Source organism: Manis javanica, chromosome 13, assembly GCF_040802235.1.
Source record: "Manis javanica isolate MJ-LG chromosome 13, MJ_LKY, whole genome shotgun sequence".
Taxonomy (NCBI): Eukaryota; Metazoa; Chordata; class Mammalia; order Pholidota; family Manidae; genus Manis; species Manis javanica.
This window is the reverse complement of record NC_133168.1, coordinates 58,497,221-58,519,479: the sequence shown is the minus strand read 5'-3', so window position 1 is coordinate 58,519,479 and position 22,259 is coordinate 58,497,221. Positions and strand designations below refer to the sequence as shown.

At 34.7% G+C, this 22,259-nt stretch overlaps 1 long non-coding RNA gene across 1 annotated transcript in view; it reads right to left on the bottom strand.

Annotated features, from left to right (window-relative positions):
* Nucleotides 1–9,459, bottom strand: part of LOC140845361 (uncharacterized) — a 140,649-nt gene extending 131,190 nt beyond the window's left edge. The window contains exons 1-2 of the long non-coding RNA XR_012124157.1: nucleotides 9,306–9,459; nucleotides 109–207 (exon numbers count right to left, since the gene is read on the bottom strand). This is a non-coding gene — a long non-coding RNA (uncharacterized lncRNA). The remainder of the gene's footprint in view (nucleotides 1–108; nucleotides 208–9,305) is intronic.
* Between the last annotated feature and the right edge of the window lie 12,800 nt (nucleotides 9,460–22,259).

Below are 22,259 nucleotides of genomic sequence, written 5' to 3'. Positions count from 1 at the left end.
ACATCTCAGAACTCTGATACTGTCTTCTAATCCATCTAAGTTTCCTTGGTCTTTTGGTTTAGATGGGAGAAAGAGAGGATGCTAGAAGTAAGGCATGGTGGACTTAACGGTTTGAGGAGCAGAATATTAGGAGGCCTCTTTCCTTTGTTAGAAAGTAGATTGCTCTTCACCTTCTGTTCACTCAAATTTGAATTGTATTTTCCATTTCTGGGGAAAGAGGAAATTTTCCAATCAGCAATCTCATTGTAGCCAATAAATATTTCTCCTATGAATCAATGAGAGAATGACTCAGTTAATTAATCAATCATCCTTCTAAATTTCAGTTCTCAGAATGAACACTTGCAGAATAGGATTTACTGTAAGGAATTAGACAACTCATAAAGTTTCTGAAATGGCTAGGGAAATAAGTTTAGAAGCTGTAAAACCAGGAACAATGCAGACATTAAATAAATACAATTGCCTTCCTGGAATTGTCCTAATAGAAAACGCACTGCCAACCTGAAATAGCTACCACCAAACAAATCTTCAGTTACTCTCAAATATATTCATCTTCCCATATTCAAAAGCAGAACAATAACCCCAGCAAAAACCATATTAGGCTGCCTAATCGACTGTAACTATTCATCATACAAGTGAAATGTGGTCACCTCTCGCTAGAAGAGCATATACTTAGTCCTACCATATACCACATCCATTGCTAGGTGATACTCATTTTTATCCACAGTTCAATCACAGCCTTGGCTTTATATCCTCTAGTCCACATACTAAATTACATTTAACCATTGTCCACATAATCTATAGAATATAAAAAGGAAATATGTTGGGAACAAATATGCATAGGCCTAAGCTACAAAACTGAATAAAGAAGAAATTATTTGTGTACTATAGCTTTAACTTCTGGAATTGTTCACAAGGTATAGTTTGTATTTGTGACTTCTTTCCACGACTCATATCGCATTTGCTCTCACGTAGCAGCACTTGCTAAGTTTGACACTTTTTGTCTGTTTGTTCAGCTTTCCAGTAGTATGAAAAGTAAAAAATGGCTGGTTGATTTTCTCAACTACCTGTTCAACAGCAACAATTCATCCATCATTGAAAGTAGTGTTTCTTTGTTTTCTAAGACTTCTAAATCAGCACTGTATGAAGACACAAGAAGAGGGAGCAAACACTTAAGGAGTGGGTTATTTTAGCTCTTTAGGTGAAAATACCACTCTTCTCTTTGGTTGCCAGGCCTATGCATTCTAGTTATCATCATATATTGTTTTCTGGTTAAGAATTTATTCTGCACTCTATAGGACAGAATGTAATCTTTTAATGCGTTGCTTCCCATTTGTCTCCTTTAGTCTTAAATAAACATTTTATTTTCTATAAGGTAATTGGCTATTTGGTGATAGAATGCAGTGGGGTTTTTTTTAAAGTTTAAAAAAACAAATCCCACAAATACATAATTATTTCCTTCTTTTGTGGTAAAATGAGTTCCTTGGTCAGAAGTCATGTTTTGTGTTTTGTTTTTGGTGACAGAGAATAAGAAAATCAGTAAGGCCATGAATAATATTGCTGGCAGAAACAAGTAAGGAATAAAGGAAAAATCAATACCCAGAGTAAGAGTCAGTTCCAATGAGGATAAAACATCCCACCATCAGAATGGAAGAGTCTGACACAATTGACCTTCTCCCAAGTTCTCGGTTGTTCCCTCCAAACTGTAGTGCTGTATCAGGAGTTTTGTGTTTGCTCCTGCTCTTGGCAGGTGAGGCATTCAAGCATTGCAACATCAAGAACTCCCCATGAGGACGGGAGTCCCATGTTCTTAAACCTGTCTGCATACTTCGCTTTTGGTTATCATGGCGATTTGTTTATGATCACATAGACTAAGAAGTGGGACAAGCACAGAGGAAGTTGACTGGCAAAAAAAGTGAAATCTTTCAGCTGATTATTGAGAGATTTCTCTGTAGGCGATGAATAATCTGCTGATCATTCACACGGGGCACAGATACTTCGAATTTGGGATCCATTTACATAATTTTACTTGAAACCTTTTCATTAATCTTCCAAATGTATTCTTCTAAATTCCTGATCATCTAGTCAAAAACTAGTTACAGCTCATGAATTTAACTAGAGTGACACCTAATCGCTCCTAACCAAAGTGGAAAAATCCTCTGCACACCTCAAAGTGTTGCCTACAGTGAGGATTTCTTCACTCGCTGTCATTCAGAAACAATCATGCATGTATTTCTAGAATATTCTATTGGTAACTGGTTGCAGAGTAGCATAAAGAACCTACAACTAGGGTTCCAGTTTATCATCATCAGTTATTAGGCACAGGGAGCTCCCTGAAGCTGTTAAGTATAGTTTGAGGTAGAGCTGGCAAAGCAGCAGGAGTTGGCACATGGAGAAAGTGATTACCTGTTCACTAGACTTTCTAATACCTTCAGTATCTTCTTGAGTTTGTTCCTATATACGCCATTTCCAGTTTGACCAAAATTATGGTTTTCTGGATTAAATAACACAGATCATACTGGGAAGCTCAGGTCATATGGTTACTTAGCATTTTATGAGTAGCCTAGGAGTATCTACCAGACACAAGAGCTATTTCTCAAATGGTGTAGTACCCACAATAGCTTTGCTTCAAAACCTTGAGGCTGAACTATGATTCTTGTATTGGGGCATGTCACTGTTTCCTTTCAGAATCTGAATTGGTAACAGACATGTCAAACATCAGTAAATCTGTTGGGTCATAAGGACTAAGTAGCAAAACTACTTACACTGAAGCCTGAATGAGCTAAAAAGTCTTTTGTGTCTAGGGCCCATTAAAAGCTGATAGCCTAATTATCCAATAAGTAGACGGAGATTACCCACATACGAAATGTCATTTTTGTTGTTTCTAAAATACAAATTGGCTTACTTTTCTAATATTGGACAGCGCAAAATACAGTGGTTTTACTTTGAAAAAAAAAATTCCAGTATGTCCTATACTACTGTATCTTTGAAAAATTTGCTATGCTCTGAGACTCTGAATGTCCTTACACTTTATCTCCCACTCTCCAGCATGCACTGTCTTTTCAAAACATCTAGGTATGTGCTATTTCCTGCTCCCTAGATTCCATCAGTGAAAAGGACTGATTTGATGTTCTGGGGGACATTGAAATGATGAAGTTCTCTGTGGATGAAATTATGGCTTAGAGGTAAAGAAATTGCATATATCTAAAGTTAGACATGAAGGCTGAGTATTTGTCCACTCAAGTGAAATAAATTCTTTATAGTGTTCTTGATTTATTGGTATAGAATGTTGGCAGAATCAGTAACTTTATATCAAGTGCTAAGGTGCCATGGTGATGCTTATTTGTTTCATTAAAGAGTTACATAGCATGTAAGATATTAAATGCATCATTTTACACTAATCTACCATCATTTTCTAAGACCAGTCTGTCTCTTATTTAAGCAGACATGAATTAATAAACATAGATCAAGATTCCTGCATTTTTTAACTCAGGTCTGAACTTCATTCATTACCTTGCTCTCATTAGCTGTCCCTGAACAAAGGAAATATGGCTTCCTTGTCCCTCAGAAATTAACAATAACTCAGTGTCCATTGTCCAATAACCAAAAACATTCTAGTTTTATCCCTTTCCCACTGCACACTGGGTAAATGGTCATAGGTTCTTCTGAGGAAGACTAGAAATAAATCTTACTTTAAATACTTACAATGTTTCAAATATCTCCCTCCAATAGACGTAGCTTTGCATTTTGTCAAATAGTACTATATCTCTAAACTTAGGTCTGGCAAATGAGTAGGTGGTAAATCTGACTATTTTGCAGCTCAATTCAGGCCACCATTTTTGTTAGATTTAAGGTAGTTTCCTCCCCTCCCCTCCCCTCCCCTTCTCTTCCCTTCCCTTTCCTCTCTTTGTTTTCCTCTTTCTGCTTTGTTTTTTAAGTGAGGGAAGAACTTACAGAAGTCAGATGGGACTTCAAGAGCCTACCCATTTATTTTGGTACTAAAGACTCCATGATAAATTGGAGGTCAACAAAGACCTAAGTGGATCAAAATACTTTGACTGCCATTCCTTCTCTGCTGCCCATCATTATAACTATGCCATCTTGTCTGGCAGTGGAATACTGATATTTACTCTCTTCTACTATGAAATAAGAAAATCCACTTCAATGGCAGTATCTCCCACATTCATCCTAGGTTACAAAGGACAACTGCCACAGTACTTTTCAAAGATGCTGGCGCTGCCTCAAGTGTCTCAGAGTCTGGTTTTGAGGGTAAGTGGGTGGGATGCACATAATAAATCTATCTTTCTAAGCTATCATATTCCTTCCTCTTAGTACTTCTACAGGGAGATTGCCTTACTTATTCTTCATTCAATACCAGCCTCTTCTGAGGCGTAACATAGATCAACTAATTCAGCAAGCAGATGCCCTTTAAGCTGCTCTTTCTAGCACACCGAAGCCAGAATCTTTAGTAAGCACCCTTTATAAATAAATTCATTAATAATTATAATTTTCACACTTTTGCCTCAGAATCCATTCAGACTTATACTCAACAGATTTTTGCACAACCTTTCCCAATTGATGCTCTGACTTTTACAAGGGGTTGAATTCAGTTTACCAACCATTGTAATTCAGCAATCTCTAAATTAAATTCTGTATATTATTTTTGGTGATATAAGTCTTACAATTTTGAGAAACAAAAGATTCCTTTTTCCCTCCCTCTCTCCCTCCCTCCCTCCCTCCCTCTTTTTTTTTTGGTTCAATCCTGAGAAACTACCTCACAGTTATTTTTACCTATAAGATTCCTACTGCACTTAGAAACAGCCAAGTCATCTCACAATATTTGTATTCTTCCTGCCTTTCAAAATGTTTTGTTACAGTATTCATTCAGTCTGCTAAAGCCTTGGATTTATGAGGAAATTTATTCAAAATGATAAGGGGGAATAATCTACGTACCTACATGACTTTGTTCATCATGGACTATCAGTATCTCATTCTCTAATGCTAACTGGATCCTCACTGTTTCAAACTCAGTCCAGATTAGAAAACCAATTCTAGGTTCCATATTGTTGAGATTAACGCACTTGGAAGCACTTCTGTTTTGGTTAGGATTCTTGGTTGTAGACTATTAAACAAAGAAAAATTTCAACCAACTAAATTTAAAGATCTAATTGGCTTTATTAAATCATCCATGAGTACAGCACATCCCATCTAACAAATGGAAAGGAGCTCCATCAAACTGGAAAAAGACAGGTTTTTAAAGGCAAGGCAGGAATGGATACAAAGGAAGTTATCAGCCTGTTTCCTAGTGCTGACGAGGAAATTCCATGTTCCCCGGTTAAAGGTTACATTCTGTGGAGGGGAGGGGTGGGGATTGAAACTGCAGTTAGGTATTAAACTCTGATTTGCTGACATGGGGCCTCAACAAAAATGACTCAATTTTGGGACTCAATATGGTTTTCTTTTTAACAAGAGGATAATATGCATTTTTGACTGTTTAAACTAGCAAGAAGTTATTAAGAAGTCAAGAATGTTTTCAATGCCCAGGAAAACCAGTTTCATTTCTACCTAACAAAAATATTGAAAACTCCCTATTACCCACTGTTCAGCATCTATCCCACTAGGCTCAGACTGTAGAAATGCTAAGAAAACTGCCCCAGCACTTTTAAGGTGTGTTCATTTACGTGCTGAATTGGCTAGACTAAGGTGACCAGTTGTTTGATCAAACACGAGTCTAGATGCTACATGGAAGGTATTTTTTTAGAAGTGATTAGTATCTATAGTCAGTTGACTTTGAGTTAAAGCAGATTACACTCCATAATTTGGATGAGCCTCATCCAATCAGTTAAAGGCCATAGGAGCAAACACTGACTTCACTGACTTCCCAAAGAAGAAGAAATGCTGCTTCAAGGCTGCAATATTGAAATTCTGCTTGAGTTTCTATCCTGTTGACTTGCTTGGCAGATTTGAACTCAGTATTGAAACAGGAGCTCTTACATCATTTCCAGCCTCCTGATTTGCCCTACAGATGTCAGACTTCTCATCCCCTACAACTACGTGAGCCAATTATATATGTGCAAAAATGGTATTTGTTACTAGTACTGTTTCTCTGGAGAACCCTGAATAGTAAATGAAATGTGGGTACCATCTCACATTGCTTACCTCTGGGTTGCAGTTCTCTAATGAGTGTGTCTGCTGAAAAGATCCTAGATTACGTGCAGAAACATAGCTGCAAAGCAACCCAGAAAATGTGCCTATCAGCTGCCCAGCCTCTTAGACAAGAAAAGCATGTACAAGCAGATTGGAAATACTATCTCTCTATGAGTCAGTCTATCCATCACATCGGCCAAATAGACATATGATTATTCATTTACATATTAGCATTCCCTAGTAACCAGTTAGCATTGAATCGATAATTGTAACTTCATACCATCCATCTAATCTGGGCATATACTTTTTAACATACAGGTATAAAGATCTGTTAACTCCTGATCTATCATTTACAAAGGACTTAAACATTTAGTGAGCTATTGTTTGTTTTTTAATATTAAATATAATCTGTAAAGTAGCAAGAATGAACAAAATAGTTTGTATTCTCTATTTTGAGGAAATTGAGGCAATAAGGAAGAAAAATTTAACCTAAGTCATTTAACAATTTAATGGAAGTAGCACAGCCTGGCTTAGAATGCAGGTCTTGAGAGTTCTTGATTAGCGCCATTTCTACCCTACCATGCACAAATAAACATTGTAATCCACGAGGAAATATTCACCTAACTACAGCCTGACATGCCCATGTGTAAATAAACCAAGGCAACAGGAAGAAATGTGGAGTCGAGACAGGGGAGATTGCAAGTAGACAAAAGCTCTGTGGCCGAACTTCAAACTTCAGTGTTTTACATGGGGATGAAACCCAAAGAGCATATTCTTCTCCTTGAATGTTTAATTTGCTATCCTTTTATAGGTAGAAATTAGAAAACATTCCAAAAATCTAACAGCAGTCTGTGCTCTTTCACTGAATTCAAATAGTCCACTTTTATTGAACATTTTACTAAGCTTAGATAAATCAGAGAGATTATCCAAAAGCATTCAGCTCATTGTAAAAAACACCAGAGAGACCTTTAAAAGGATTGTAAAGACTCTCAATCAAACTAGTTCCCACAGAAAATGTGTAAAAGGACATAGGACACAGTTAAGAAGCTGGAAGCAGGATCCATTTCCACAGCTACCATTTAAATTCACTTCTTTGTTACCTTCATCTAGAATTCTTTTAACAGCACTCCAAATAGTGTCTTTTTTCCAGTCTTTCCTCTTTGACTCTACCTGAAAACTGTTTCCAGATTAGTGTTGAAAAATTATCAAGTTATTCTGCTGTTTAGGTAAAGTGATGAAGGACTAAAAACCAAAAGATGTTGGATTGAGCTCTTGTCCTGCCACCTAAAATCTAGTCTTGGGAAAAATATACTTTTCCTGAGTATACTTTTCTGAGCCTCTATCTCTCTGTCTTTCTGTCTCTTTGTCTCATCAATAAAAGACTGAAATATAGAAATTCTGATTTATTTCTCTAAGCAACAAATTTCTAAGCAACATGAAAGTCAATAGACAGGCTACAAAATTTTAATTGTGACTATATTTAAATTCTGATACTTCTCCTTTTTTTCTCAGTGAACATCTGTGAAAATAAAATTAACTTCGTCCACTTTTAAATAAAACAAGACTTATTAGTTCAAGGTCAAATTCTTAAATTGTTTATCCATTATATTCACCATACCTTACAAGTCTCATTTTTAGAACAGCTCAGCCATTATTATTTTAGTCCTTATTTTCCTTGCTTTTTTGTTCTCCTCCCAAACACACACTTGAGCACACACACACTCACCCTCATACTCACTGTGTTAATAACAGAGCATTTTATTGAACACACAATATAATCAAATGATTTGAAACATGTGGTAAGAACTGTTTTAAAATATTTTTAAAAGGATTTGTAGACTGTTAGATAACATAATTAATTTAAATAATCCTAAGATTTTCAAATGGTGAAAATAATTTCACTATCTTAAAATTCTACAAATCAGAGTAGTATTCTCCAATGAACTATAGTGTTTTTAATGCCATGTTATCAGTTGCTTTATTATTATTATTCTCATCTTACTCTTCCTTGAAGAAATAAAGCCACACTGATAAATTCTACAATTAGGAATCCATTCTTAAACACACATTTTAGGCGGTTGCCTATCACTATGTAAATGAAAGCATCAATATACTTACTTATTCTCTAGCCCATATCCATACGGATAAACCCAAATTAAGGAAAATCTGAAGCTACAATTAGCATCCCTAGAGTCTTACATAAAATTGATTTAAAATAATAATGGTTCAAGATATTGATCAAAATAGTCTGCTTCAGTAACATGCCCTTATTTTTATATTATGCTATTGCTTCCAACTTTTTGTCCTTTTTCCTTAAATAAGATAAAAATGTTTGTCAGATTTTTCAATATAGCTGTATTGAGCTCTAATACATTTCATGGCTGAATAATATTTCCTTATATGAATATACCACAATTTACCAGCTATTCATCTACTGATAGACACTTGAGGCATTTCATACTTGATTTTATGAACTTGTTGCCATGAATATTTTCACAAGAGTCTCCTGGTGCAAATGTGCAAATGATTCTCTAGGGCAAATATCTAGGCATAGAATTGCCTGGCCATAGAGCATATGCATATTCAGTTTCACTAAGGACGCCAAGGTGGAAATCCTGCCTGTGCATCATGCTCTCAAAACCTTACACATTCATTCCAGTTCAAATTACATGGGATATGGCAGAGCCCTCGGGGTTTTCTTTTCTACTGTTAGATTTATGATTAAAAAATCACTCCTTTTCTCTCATATTCCATCTCTAATTCTCACTTTTTTAATTAGTTCAAGTGACTTACATTACTCTTCAATGTATATTATGTAAATTGTAGATTTGCTATAACTTTACCTTCCTTTTAAGAAATAACTCTCATAGACTATGTGGCTACAATGGGTAATGGCAGGAGAACAGTAACTGAAAACAAACACAGAATGTCTCAGAATCCAAGCAAGGAATAGAAACCACATGATAATTTGAACAGTGAAAGTTTAATGGAAATAATTGTTCACTATCACAGGGCCCTGGAATAATGAGGATTGGCTACTAAGGAGTACAGATAATTCTGGATGACAAAGGACTAGCAGAATCTATGTAAATCTTACAGCTTTAAGGATCACCCACCACTCCCAGGACTATGACAGTGTGTCCAAAGAAGAGGCCTCATACCTGTAAGTGAGCTCCAGACCTTGGTGGAGAGAGCATGGCTGTAGTGCCTGAGTGCCAGAGAAGGCACTGTGATAGCACCCTGGAGCGACTTGCTGGGAATCTGCACTCTGGACCATACCAAAAGTCCTCATTCTGTGCAGCAGGAAAAGCTGTTTTAAGGGGAAGTGTCTCCCTGGAGGCATTCTCCTACAAGGCCACCCAGAAAGGGGAAGCTGTTTGCCATTGGGTGCTGCTGATCATGTGCTCTGAATTCTTCCAACAACTAGCTCAGCTTGCAAGAGGACCCTGAGTTCAAGAACAGAATGTAGCTCCCCCAACAGGAAGCTGGTAGCCTCATAAGAACCCTGAGTAGAGGACCAGTTTAAGCTGGACCCAAACTCCTCACTCATAGAAACTGTGAGATAATAAAGGTTTGTTGGTTTAAGCTGCTAAATTTGTGCTAAGTTATTATGCAGCAATAATTATTCTGCAGAAGCAGTATTTTGACTTTCTAGAGGACATGATTCCTAGAATCTTTGCTAATTTTGGGTGTAGCTGGTGGACAAGAATCTAGGTTTTGCCAAAGCAAAGTGATGGTACTAGAGTGAAAGATTGAACCTATGAGGGTATAAAACATACAGCCAGGTTTCCTCACAGATATTTGCTGAATTATGAAGTTGAGCAACAAGGAAGGCTCAAAACCTAAGCCACAACCCTCTACAATATCACGCTTCATTGACTGGAGTCTTTAGTAGTAAGAGGCAGAAACACCACTGAGGAGCTGCCTCATCATCACAATATGCTGTAACTTAAAGGTCCAGGAGAGCTGTAACCTAGAAGCTGGGACAAAATAATACAGATTGACTACCCCCCCAAAGCAACCTAACCATAACTCAGCTTAATCCCTCATTAGGTTCAGATGGTGAGTCTCCCACTCTATCTGCTTGGAAGTTGAAAATGTGAAAATCCATATTGTAATGTTATATCCATGAAGCTTCTACATGTTTTTATATGGAATGTCTGGTATTCAATTTCAATAACTGAATTTTTTAAATTCAGGTCAAAGAAAGTACAGAGTGATAAAAAAGATTAAAAAAAACAGATCTACAGATGATCCATGTTACAAATAAGGATAGAATATTGATTAATTTGTTCCAGAAAATACAGAAAAATATCGAGAATTTCCTAACAAAATTTGAATCTATAAAATATGAATTATGGAATTGAAAAGACAGTCAGTGAAATTTTAAAATAAGTAGATTACTTTAGTAGCAAAATAGGAATGTGAAAAAAGAACTAGGGAACTGGGAGAAAGATCAAAAGAAAATATTCAAACTGACACACAGAGAGAAGAAAGGAAAATACAGAGTGTAAAAGACCAAAGGAAAATAAAAGAGCTAAACTACTTGTAATTGGAGTTCTAGCAGAAGAGGCAGAGACTTAAGCAGAAGAAATATTTGAAGAGATAGTGAGTTTCAAAATATTAATAAAGGATATTAAATCACAGAACCCAGAATCTCTTCATACACCAAGTAAGATACATAATAATCAAATCAAACCAAATAATACACTTACGCACATCAAAGTCAAAATGCTGACAACTCAAAAGAGAACATTTTACAAGCAACCAAAGGAAAATGTAACCTTCAAAAGAGTAACAATTGACTGACAGCTGACATAATAAAAATATAGGAGCTAGAAGACAATATAGTGACATCTTTAAAGTGCTGAATGCAACTAAATGTCCACTCAGAATCCTACACACTACAATTATTTCTATGAAATGGGAAGACAAAGTGAAGATATTTTCAAATAAAAACTGAGAGAAATTGTTACCAGCAGCCCTGTATCTTAAAGAGGCTAAGAGGTTTAGTCAGAAGGAAAATGATACCAGAAGAAAAGAGAGATATGTAGGAAGAAATGAAAAAAAGCAGGATAAAATAGAAATTAAAATTGTATAAAAATAAGTATATCCCATAGATTTTTAAATATACATATAACTAAAATTCATGAAAATAACACAAAAGAGTGGATGAGGGTAGACGGAGTTGGTAAACTGAATATTTATATTAGATCATACTATCAAATATGGATGTTTTAATGTCTAGAGTAAAATTATTTACTGTAAATATTTCAACAAGCTGAAATAGTAAAAGATTTTACACCAACAGCTTAATAGAGAACTTAAATAACAATAAATATTTGATTAATAAAAGGTGCAACAAAGGAAAGCAAAAGGAATATAAAACTCCTACTTAAAACAGGAAAAAAACAAACAGATTTTAGATGCAAATGTAACCATATCCAGTAAATTAAATGTAAAAGAACTAAATATATATCCAATAAGGGCTTATATTAAGAATTCATAAAGTAAAGTCCTTATTGAAAATCAGTAAGGATTACACAGAAAATCCAAAATAATTGCACAAAACACTTGAACGTGAACTTCACAAAAGATATAATCCATGTAGCTATAAATATTAGAAAAACTATTCACCTTCTTTAGTCATCTGGGAAACACACACACAAAAAAGGCATAAAAAATGTCCAATGTAAATATCACTACAAACACACACAAATGGCTAAAATATAAAATACTGCTAATACCAAGGTTTGGTGAGAAGGTAAAAGAGAAAGGTGAAGCATCCACTCACTTTTTACAAACACTTTGAACACCTGTTGGACAGCGTTTACTAAAGCTGAATATACAAATACACTTTGATTCAGCAATTCTGCACCTAGGTGAGCCCTCAACAGAATCATTGTTTATGTTCAGCCAAAAACACATACAAAATGTTTAAATACGTAAGATGATCTGTGTTCTATGACTTGTGTTAAGTTTAAAGAAGTGCCCTTGGAAGAAGTGTAAAAAGGCAATCATCAAGATCTTAAAGGTGATTTTCACTGTATCCACATTTAGTGATTTTAATGAATTAATTATACATTCTTTACTATATTATCTATGTGTTAGCCATGTACACTTTTTGATAATTTGGAAAATAACTATTTTTACTCTATATTCACCCTGTAGGCCATGTCTTCATTTTCCAGTAGCTAAACTAATGGAATGACTACATAGGAAAATTAAGCCTCCTTTTCCCTCTCCAATAACACACATTTAAATTTCTAGAAATTCAATCCTTTTTCTCAAGGAATAAAATCAGTTTAAATAAAATTGACTGGCACCTAACCAACCATATTATACTTCCAGTTTAAAAATGCAAAATACCTGAGGCACAGAATATTTTCATTAGAGCTGAGTTTGTGACAGAATTTGGTTAACTTTGCATACATATGTTTCTTCTTCTTAGTGTAAACTAAGTGCTGCAAAACACAGGAGAAAAACGGTGTTCTTATATATGTGAATGAGCTAAAGTAGAGTAAAACCTATGGTTAAAACCTTCAAAACCAAAGTAGAATTTCCTCTCTATAATCCTTTACTGATAGGTTTATATATAAATTTATTAGGTTTATCAATCTTCTTTAACACACTTACGTGCTATAAAACATCTGGTAAGGAGAAAGAGAACACGGTATTTGTCTTAATGCTAGTGTAGTCAGGATATATGTTTCTTATTATATTAGTAACAGACACAATTCTACAATACAATAAGTAAAAATGTTTCCTCTTAAAAGCAAAGTACTCCCCTCTTGGAAATACATTACCCTGGCTAGGGCCATTCTGGGGCTCCTGAGAATAGGTAATTCACTGCAAATGAATGAGCCCTCAACTAAAGGTAAAATGCCGCTACTGGCAAATTTTAAATTGTCACGTAACTTTCTGCCTCAGTTTCCTTATTTAAAAGGTGGGTTAATACAGTCCTTTTAACAGTGGGGCTAATACTAGTATGTTGATGGGAAAGTTTGAATTTATTGCAACAGATTCAAATCTCTTTAAATGGTAATTCCCAGACAAATGCCAAATAAAGAAGACTCCAGGGTTAAATTTCTCCCTCATCTGTCTTTTATTCAATCTTACTCCTAAGCATGGCTGACATACACCCGTGTGTTAATGAAGGTGGTTCCAGTGCTTCACCACTTAGTAACCTCATTAGACAAGTGGCTCTTAAGTTGAACAGGAAGTATTCTGGGATGGTTGGTTGTTGTTTTTCCCCGACTGTAAAAGGACTATCACTGTTGGGACCTTTGGGTTAGAATGAGCTTTTAATTATGCAGCATTTATACAATTGAAATTTTTATATTCATCTTGGTGCTTTGTTTATTCATTTTTGCATGAGCTATTTTGAACCAAAGCTTCAATACTTAGTTGTTTTTCCCATTCTTTAGCAAAAAGGTTTGTAATGCACACCTCCCACACAGTACTTGAGAAATACATACTTTATTGATCTAGTATCGGATGATTTGGGATTCCTTAGACATTATTTTACATGTTTTACTTTGAATTCTGGCTTGAGTTCAGGCATCTCAGAAAGCAAAGCTCTGATTCCTGACTTTAATGCATGGTACAAGTAGGAGTCAATGAATACCCTTTCAGCCCTGTCTAGCCACTTGGTTCTAACCTCAGGTCCCCTTTTGTTGGTTTCCCTTTGAAACCTTTTCAGTTAAGTCTGATCATAGGTGAGTCTTTGGAGGTTAATGATGGGTTCTGCTTTTTTCTCCCTTGGCATGACTTGTTGCATGTAAACAAGTATCTTTCCTCCCTGAATATTGTTACCAAAATACAGTTCCTCGGAACACTTTGGAGATCTTCCAAGGACCATTACTGGTTTAGACAATGGATAGATGGCTCCCATTGAAGAGGAAAAGATTCTTCATAAGTCTTTCCCCAATCACTCTCTCTCCCTCCTTCCTTTCTTCCCTGTTTCTTTCTCTCTCTCTCATTTTCTTTCTCTTCTCCTTTCTTTGTCTCCTATAGACGCATAATAAGGAATACAGTTGTAACTGATGGAGCAGGATGAAATTGAGTTGAATCTCAGCTCTTCTGCTTATTAACTAATTCACTTAAAATCTACAAGTGAGTGTTAGTATTTTTAACAATGAAATGGGGACAATAAACTCTGCCTTGAATGACAGCTTATCAACATAGATGTTCCTCAGACAAGATCTCTTATCTTTCTACTCTATATTCCAACCTGCTGAAGAGTACTATACAACCATGTGGTTTCAACTCCATCTTTGTGCCAATAACTCCAAAATGTGTATTTATAGCCCAGACCTCTTCTCTGGAGTCTGCATATATATTCTTATCAGCCTACTCCCCATCTCCTGAAAGTCTTAATGTACTTCATACTTATAATTCTAGAACCAAACTACTGATTTCCCAGCAGGCCCAAAACTGACTTTCCTCTACCTTTCTTTACCTCTGTGAAGAGGATATCTATCCAGTTGCCTAATTCAAAACATTGGAATTATCCTTGACCTCTCTTTCTTTTAAATGTCTCTCAAAATCTGTCCAGTTGTGTCTGTCTGTATTCTCACAGACTGAATCCATGAACCATCACTCTGTGCTTCCTTAAGGAAACATGATAGATATTTAACTGCCTTTTTCACACAGTTGAGTACTTCATACAATGGACAGAATATTATAAATTGTAAGTCTAATTATATAATTTATTTTAAAATCCCATTATAATACAACGTACATTGAGTGCTTATTATATTCTAGGCCTTGCCCTAAAAATTTTACATGTATCCTCTCATGTTATGCGTGAGATGAGTACTATTATTATTAGTATAGTAGTTTTATAGCTGAGGAGACTGGAACACAGAGAAACTTGGACACACAGCTACTGAGTGGGAGAAGTAGGCCCTCTAGTTCTAGAGCTCACATTCCTAACAGGATATTATACTGCTTTTCAACAGCTCCTGTTAATTCTTGAGAACAAATAAAAAATTTTAAGAACATCTATACACCTGGAATATTATTATGCCTCACCTGGTGGTGTGTATGAGCCAATTTGTACTACATTGCAGGCATTTATTGTTAAATTTTCAGAAATATTGCAAGGTCATTTTTAAACATGGCCATTATTAAAAGTACAATTTTATAAACTTATAAATAAATAAATTTATAGCAAGGGTAATAACTTTTTTAAACTCATCCCTATTGAATTATCTTATGCTCTTAAGTTTACTTACACCTAGTGTATCAGTACGGTAAAAATACAATATAAATTTGAACTGTGGCACACCTCTTCCTAGTCCTGTGTTCAGAAATACTATATGTGTACCATGAAATTACTCATGGTTGAAGTATAAACTGCATGGAAATCTTCAAATGCTATAAAACAGGGCTTGATTTTTACATTCAAGATATAAGAACATGTTGGAGGAGAATGTTAATAAAATGTTAATAATAACAGAATTAACTTAAAAGTGTTTAGTAACTATTGCATTATATTGTGACTAGCACAACACATTTGAAGAGATATACTTTATATCAGTATTTGAAATTATTATCCAATTCAGTAAAGAAGTATCTCATAACATTAACAAATGAGTGAAGTCCTGACATGCATTATTTTTTTCATTATCATCATATTATTTCACATAAAAGAAAATGTTGGGATTATACACTCAACAGTTGCAGCCATTGTCTATGGATGCACTAGAGTGTCAAAAATCAACAAAAGTAGTCTAAGGGAATCAATTATGTAGAATTGATTTTAATATTATCTATAACTCATATGCTATACTATGTATATTTTTAAATATGAAGTATATTTCTTTCTTTTTTTGCTAATTCCTAAACATTGTTCAAATAACTAAAGATTTTTCCTTTATATAAATTTGATTAACTGGTACATTCTTACTCTAAGATGTTTTTAAAGCCCTAAGTCATGTATTTAGTATATAATAGAGATTCTTATTTTCCTTTTAAAATACATCTCCCAGGTTCTTATGGAACTTATGGACTTGAAAAGTATTTTATATGTTCCAAGGTGCTCTGTAAACTTGACTTGTACTTGTTTGACATTGATTTCAAGTGAAAAACTAGGTAGACAACTTAAGGAGATGATTTATGAGTATAGAAAAATTGAATGACAATCACCAGAAGACAACATGTGTTCATTTGACTCAAGTAATGGCAGACTAACTATATTCACACTTTCTGAATAAGTGACTAGACTCTTAAATTGTTAAAATGCAATATATGCAATAAGTATATATAGAAACGTAATATATTTTTGTTTTGATAAAATATTTGACAGAACTCAAAATATTGTGTAAACAAAATGTTGAAATATGAATTGAGTGGTAGTGCCAATAAGTGTAATTACATGAGGCAGCTATTAACTCCTCAGCAAGGACTTCTCATCAATTAGACTTGTACAAGAAAATAGAATGAGTAGACTTGCTGGTAGGGAGTTTTCTATATCCACCCAATGAATGAATGTACATTGGACATGGCTGTATAATAAAGGATTCAGAAGATTGGATGAGGTTGGCCTAGAATCCATTTCAAAGGGCTCCTTATTCTTGAGTTAGTTTCAAATGTTTGTATAAATTGTACAGTATTAATTTCCACAAGAAGGTACTTTAAATTTTTCTGTGAAAATATAATGTTAGCTAAAGATGTATATAAATGTGTGCTAGAATTTTGACAAAGTTAATCAGTCATTAGTTTTATTATAAATGCTAAGCAGTGCACCTGGTATCTTGAAAGCATTTGAGATGACTAATATATTATTCTCAGAAGAATAGTTGGAATCAGATCAAATGTTCTTATTCTTATGTAATAATAGACTTATTTTTATCCTCTAGGATTCAACAAGGGACTTAGAAGTTGTCAGTCCAGTATGCTTCTGTTTTGTTTGAAGCACTTTCAACACTTTGATTTGATAATCCAGGAGTGTATATTCTTGAAATATTTTACTCTTGGAAATGCTCACATCAAATAACTAACTTGGGATTACAGATCATTTATCATAATCTGCACATAGTGAGAGAAAAACCGGGAGGGAATTGAAAATAAATACCAAATGATATCATGGAAGGCCTGCCAATAAAAAAGGATTACCATTAAATTCTAAATGCAGAAATTCATCCATTATGATTACTATCACTGTGTGAAAAAGAAATGTAATAAAAAGTGCATGAAACTGAAGCACATAGTACAAACATTTATGGATCACAAGAACACATTAAAAGTTTGAAATAACATGATGGTTCAGTGTTGATTAGCAATTAGACTTCATAGTCTTAAACGTCATCCGATTCTATAGTGTGGATAACTCTAAAATGTGATCAGTTAGAAATGCATTCAGCTTCAAATAATGGAAAACCTAAGTAACTGCTTGTACACAAATAGAGATATATTTTTCTCACATAGCAGAATGTCTAAAGGAAGACAGTCGCTTGTCTTGCTTATACTGCTCAATATTGACATCAGAAATTCATTCTCCATCTATTCTCTGCAACCTCAAAGTGTTGGTTTCTCATCCTTATGAACTGTATCTCATAATCATGACTGATAAACCACAAATCTCTGTTCTCAGACTAAAAATATGTGCTAAAAATGACAACATATAAAGAAACAGGCTATCTAAGAATTCCAGAGCAAATAGGAATGTCTTATTAATAGTGATGCCAATCATTTTTCTAGTATCCATGAAAATATTTTTTATAAAAAGTGTAAGAATAAATAAGTATTTTCAATAGTTGGTTTAAACTGCATAGTCGTTCCCATAAACCATCATTCTTGGCTACAGAATCAATATGCTGTAGTTCTGGCATGGATTTCGTGGGTCATCTTACTTTACAGATAAAGAAACTGGGATACAGGCACCTTAAATTATTTGCTCGAGATCATGCATGCTACAAAGTTGTGAGTAAACAGCAGGCACAGATTGCTAGCAAGAACATATTTTTTTTTAGGTACCCATAGAGATCTGTACACAGACACATAAAAAGATTCACAGTCTAATGGCTGGATTGGAAAGCATCCAGTATATTGTAATGGTACTGAGATCTGTGTGGGAAACATATTCAAGGATTTCTTTTCATCCTCATCCAGATTCTAATACTGGATTTAAATGTTCTCCATTAAGTAATTGATTCCCAGACTTCACAGGTGGAATTAAGTACAGTAACAAAAAATAATTGGGAGACATTTAGCACCTAAAGCATCATTATTACTTGCCTTTCAAATATTTTTCATTTGGGTTGATCAGTGCTTTTAAATTTTACCTTTGGGAAAGCTGTGTACAGAGGACAAGAAAAATAGGGAACTATTTTTAAATGGTATATATGTCCAAGAATCCATGTGTAACTGTGCCACACCAAAGCAGAGAGCATTTAGACTAACATCAACAGATGATATTTAAAAACAGACACTAAGAAACGTAAAAATATGTAGACTTATTGGCAGCAAATTGCCTTAGGTTGTAAGAAATGATTGGTACAGAGTGGAGGTCAATTCTTCTTAGAAAACACATTCACCACATTACACAGCCCCAGAGTAATACAATGAAACAGACACACTTGTGAACCATGGAATAATATGCAGTATTTTCAAATAGGTGAAGTAACTTTATAAAAATTTATTGTCTGCATAATTTTATGCATAATAAATATTATTATTTATTATATAATAATAAATTATCATTTTTATTATAATGTATATATATTATAAATATATATATTTATATTTAACTGTATAATAACTGAAAGCTATAAACCCAGAAAGGCACATGATAGACTCAAAATAACCTGACAATGGGTTGACAGTCTCAGCTACCTTGCTTGTAAGATGGAAATAATTATAGTACTTACTTCATCATGCAACTGTGAGAGCTAAATGAGGTGAGGCAAAGGGAAGAGCCTAACCCAGGGCCTGGCATATAGGGAGCCCTCAGGAACTGTTCGCGATCACTACTATTCCCAAGCCCTAACCTCCTATTCCCAGGAGATCAACTACAGGCCCTGCAAAGAAAGCTGCTGTGAACTCACAGGCATGAAAACATGAGACATCAAGTCTCCACACCTTTGGCATGCATACAGATTTTTTTCACTTCTTAAACAACACTTGCTTGTTTCCACGCATTTTTAGGGACAACTGTGTTTAAACGGCATTCAACAGTGTCATATTCCTGTCAGTCTATTCACTGTCTTTAATCAACAGGATTTATGAAGGAGGACAGAGAAGTTTATTACCTTATTATCCAAAGTATTCCATGATGTGTAAGTCAAATTTACAATTTGAGCATCAAATATTACTGGCTATTCTCTATTCTCATTTTATTTCCATTCAGAGGCTTCCCTATTCCCCCAGATATGCTAAAAGCATTGGCAAGAATAGCATTCTATTTAACCAGGATTGTCAATGGAAATGGTCATTCTGCAAATATACTTCTGCATTGATTTTTTACTACCACCATGATGAATCATCAAATATCAGTGCCACTTAGAGTGTGTGTGCGTGTGTGTGTGTGCGCGCGCATGCCATTGAGAAAGGAAAAGAGAGAAATTGAGAGAGAGACATTGGAGGGGGAAAATCTGTGTTTATTATATTATTATACTATACATTTGCATATTATATTATTGTTTATTATACTATTGCTTCTTTTATCCTAAGATTCAGTTTTGGTGATGTAAAATATGTTTAAGTGTCACCCAAAATGCAAAACCATCATTGCTAAACAGAACAGACCATTCAATGAGCAGATACAGTTGCTTTTCTGTCTGGTAAGTCATCACTGATCTGTAATTATGTCTGTTTCCCCATGACAAAGGTTAGCATTTTTGCTCAAAATGAACTCTCTTATTTTGTCCTATTTATATAGTAAAACATAGCAACTTGTATCAATTGCCCTTTAGTGTTCCTGGACTAAACTTCATGTATTCTAATAACTCATTCTTTCTTGATGGGAGGGACCACACCATATTCATCTTTGGATTTGCAATGCTTGGCATCGTGCAGCTGGTTTATTGTAGATGCTGAATGACTAACCATTGTATTGAACTTAATCATGCCATTATAATTGTCTTTAGACAACTGTTTTTATATCTGCCTCCTCTGGCTTCTCTAATTGAATTTAGATGACTTGAAGTGAGGTTTCAATTGTTGTAGATGGTGGCATTTCCATCCTTAATTATCAGTGACCTACTCTTATCTATTGATGTTGACTCTGGGCTTTTAATGTCAAGCGTGACATTGATCCAGAAGCCAAATGTATTTCTTTCAAATGTATTTGAACCTATATTGTTTTGGATGACATTATCACACATAAATCTTAAACATATTCTTTATGGAGATGCAAACTTTATAGTCTAAAAACTCTAGTATAGCTCCTTTCTTAGAGACAGGATAAAAACATCATTCTGGGTGCCATTTCTCTAATTGTTTCAACATCTTTAGCAGGGTAAGTTCATAGATGTTCTCAATTTTTTTCTTTTCAGGAAAGGGCTGTGGACAAGTTTTGTTTGTTTTCTTTTAAGACATCGATATTTTCTGTTGAGATTTATAAAAATTCTATTAATTCTAATATTTATCACTGTTGTAATAATATTTTCTCAATAAATAGGATCAAACTGCAAAATCTGATGATTAATTATCTCACCTAATTTGTAAACTATTAATAAATGACCACTGTAACTCCGGGGCAAAAATATATTCCCAGCCCAAGGCAAATTACCTTTGAAGTCAAAATCAGTCAAAGGGAGAAATAAATATGGAGAAACTCATGTTGTTTACAGGCAGTGGTCCACGGCTGCTTGCCCAGGTCTCTCATGACCCGGCTGCAAAAACGGACCCCACCGAACCTCTCCCATCCAGATATACCCTTGCTTCTCCCACCCTTGGAAACACTTACTGACATGGAGATGCACTAAGGCCAGGTAAGAGATTCTGGAAATATTGCAATTTTACCCACAACCTTCCATTTGACTATTTTAATTTTTTTCTTAAAAATCTACCCTCAGTACATATTGTAAAACCAAAATACAAAAATGAAACTCTAGGGATACTATGGTGTAACTTGTAGACTTAAAGTGTAAATGCCAGGAAACTGATTACGATCACTTTTTAGATTTTATGGCTTATAAAGATTTTTAAACTTTATAAATATATTGTCCTAATTCCTTCATTTTATAGATAAGAAGACTAAAGAGCGAGTTCATGATTGCTCCCAAATCATAATTAGGTGGTTAGAAAACTCAAATTTGAAAGCAAACTTTCTCATTTTAGACCTAAGTATTTTGCTTTGAAATCATATGCCCTCATTAACTAATCCATTTAGATAAAAATTGACTATAGAAGGTGTATGGGTGTTATTTATAGATATTTAGAGCTACATTACTGGTTGTTAACAGGTACTATCAATTACTATGCTGATAAATCATATATCACCACAATATATCATCATCAATCTAAACATTTAGTGACAATATGAACTTAGTGTCTTATCAAGAAAATAACTAAATGTTAAAAAATAAAAAGTCTGCTTCACCAGTCAGAATGACACTGGAAAGAGGCATGGAGCATGTAAAGGACATGCCTCTTTCTTAGGTCAGTTTATATCTTTGGAAATAAAATTCTGAAACAGAATTTGTAGTACAAAAGATTTATTTTAGGCAATGTATGTGAAAGATAACAGAGGCAGGGTCAGGAGTGGGCAGGAAAGCATGACATCGATCCAGAAGCCAAATGCGATTCTTTCAGTTTGGATGAAAGCCTGAACTGATATTGTTTTGGATGACATTATCACACATAAATCTTAAATATATTCTTTATGAAGAAGGTCTCACAAGTGTGAAGAAAAGAACAAATAAGAAGGAAGAGACTCAGATTTTGGTGTAGGTCTGAGAAAGTCTGAAGGCCAAAGAGAACCTCTAAGGCAAAGATCGCGGGTGGAGGAGTGCAGCCTTGTGCGGAAATGACCAATCCTTGCTCTTCTCCTGTGCTTGGATGTTGGGTGAAGTTTTCTAACATACAGAGTAAATATGGCTTCACAAATTCCTTAGCAGCTCCAATCCTTAGTCTTCTTGACTAAGATGGGAACATTACCTCTAATT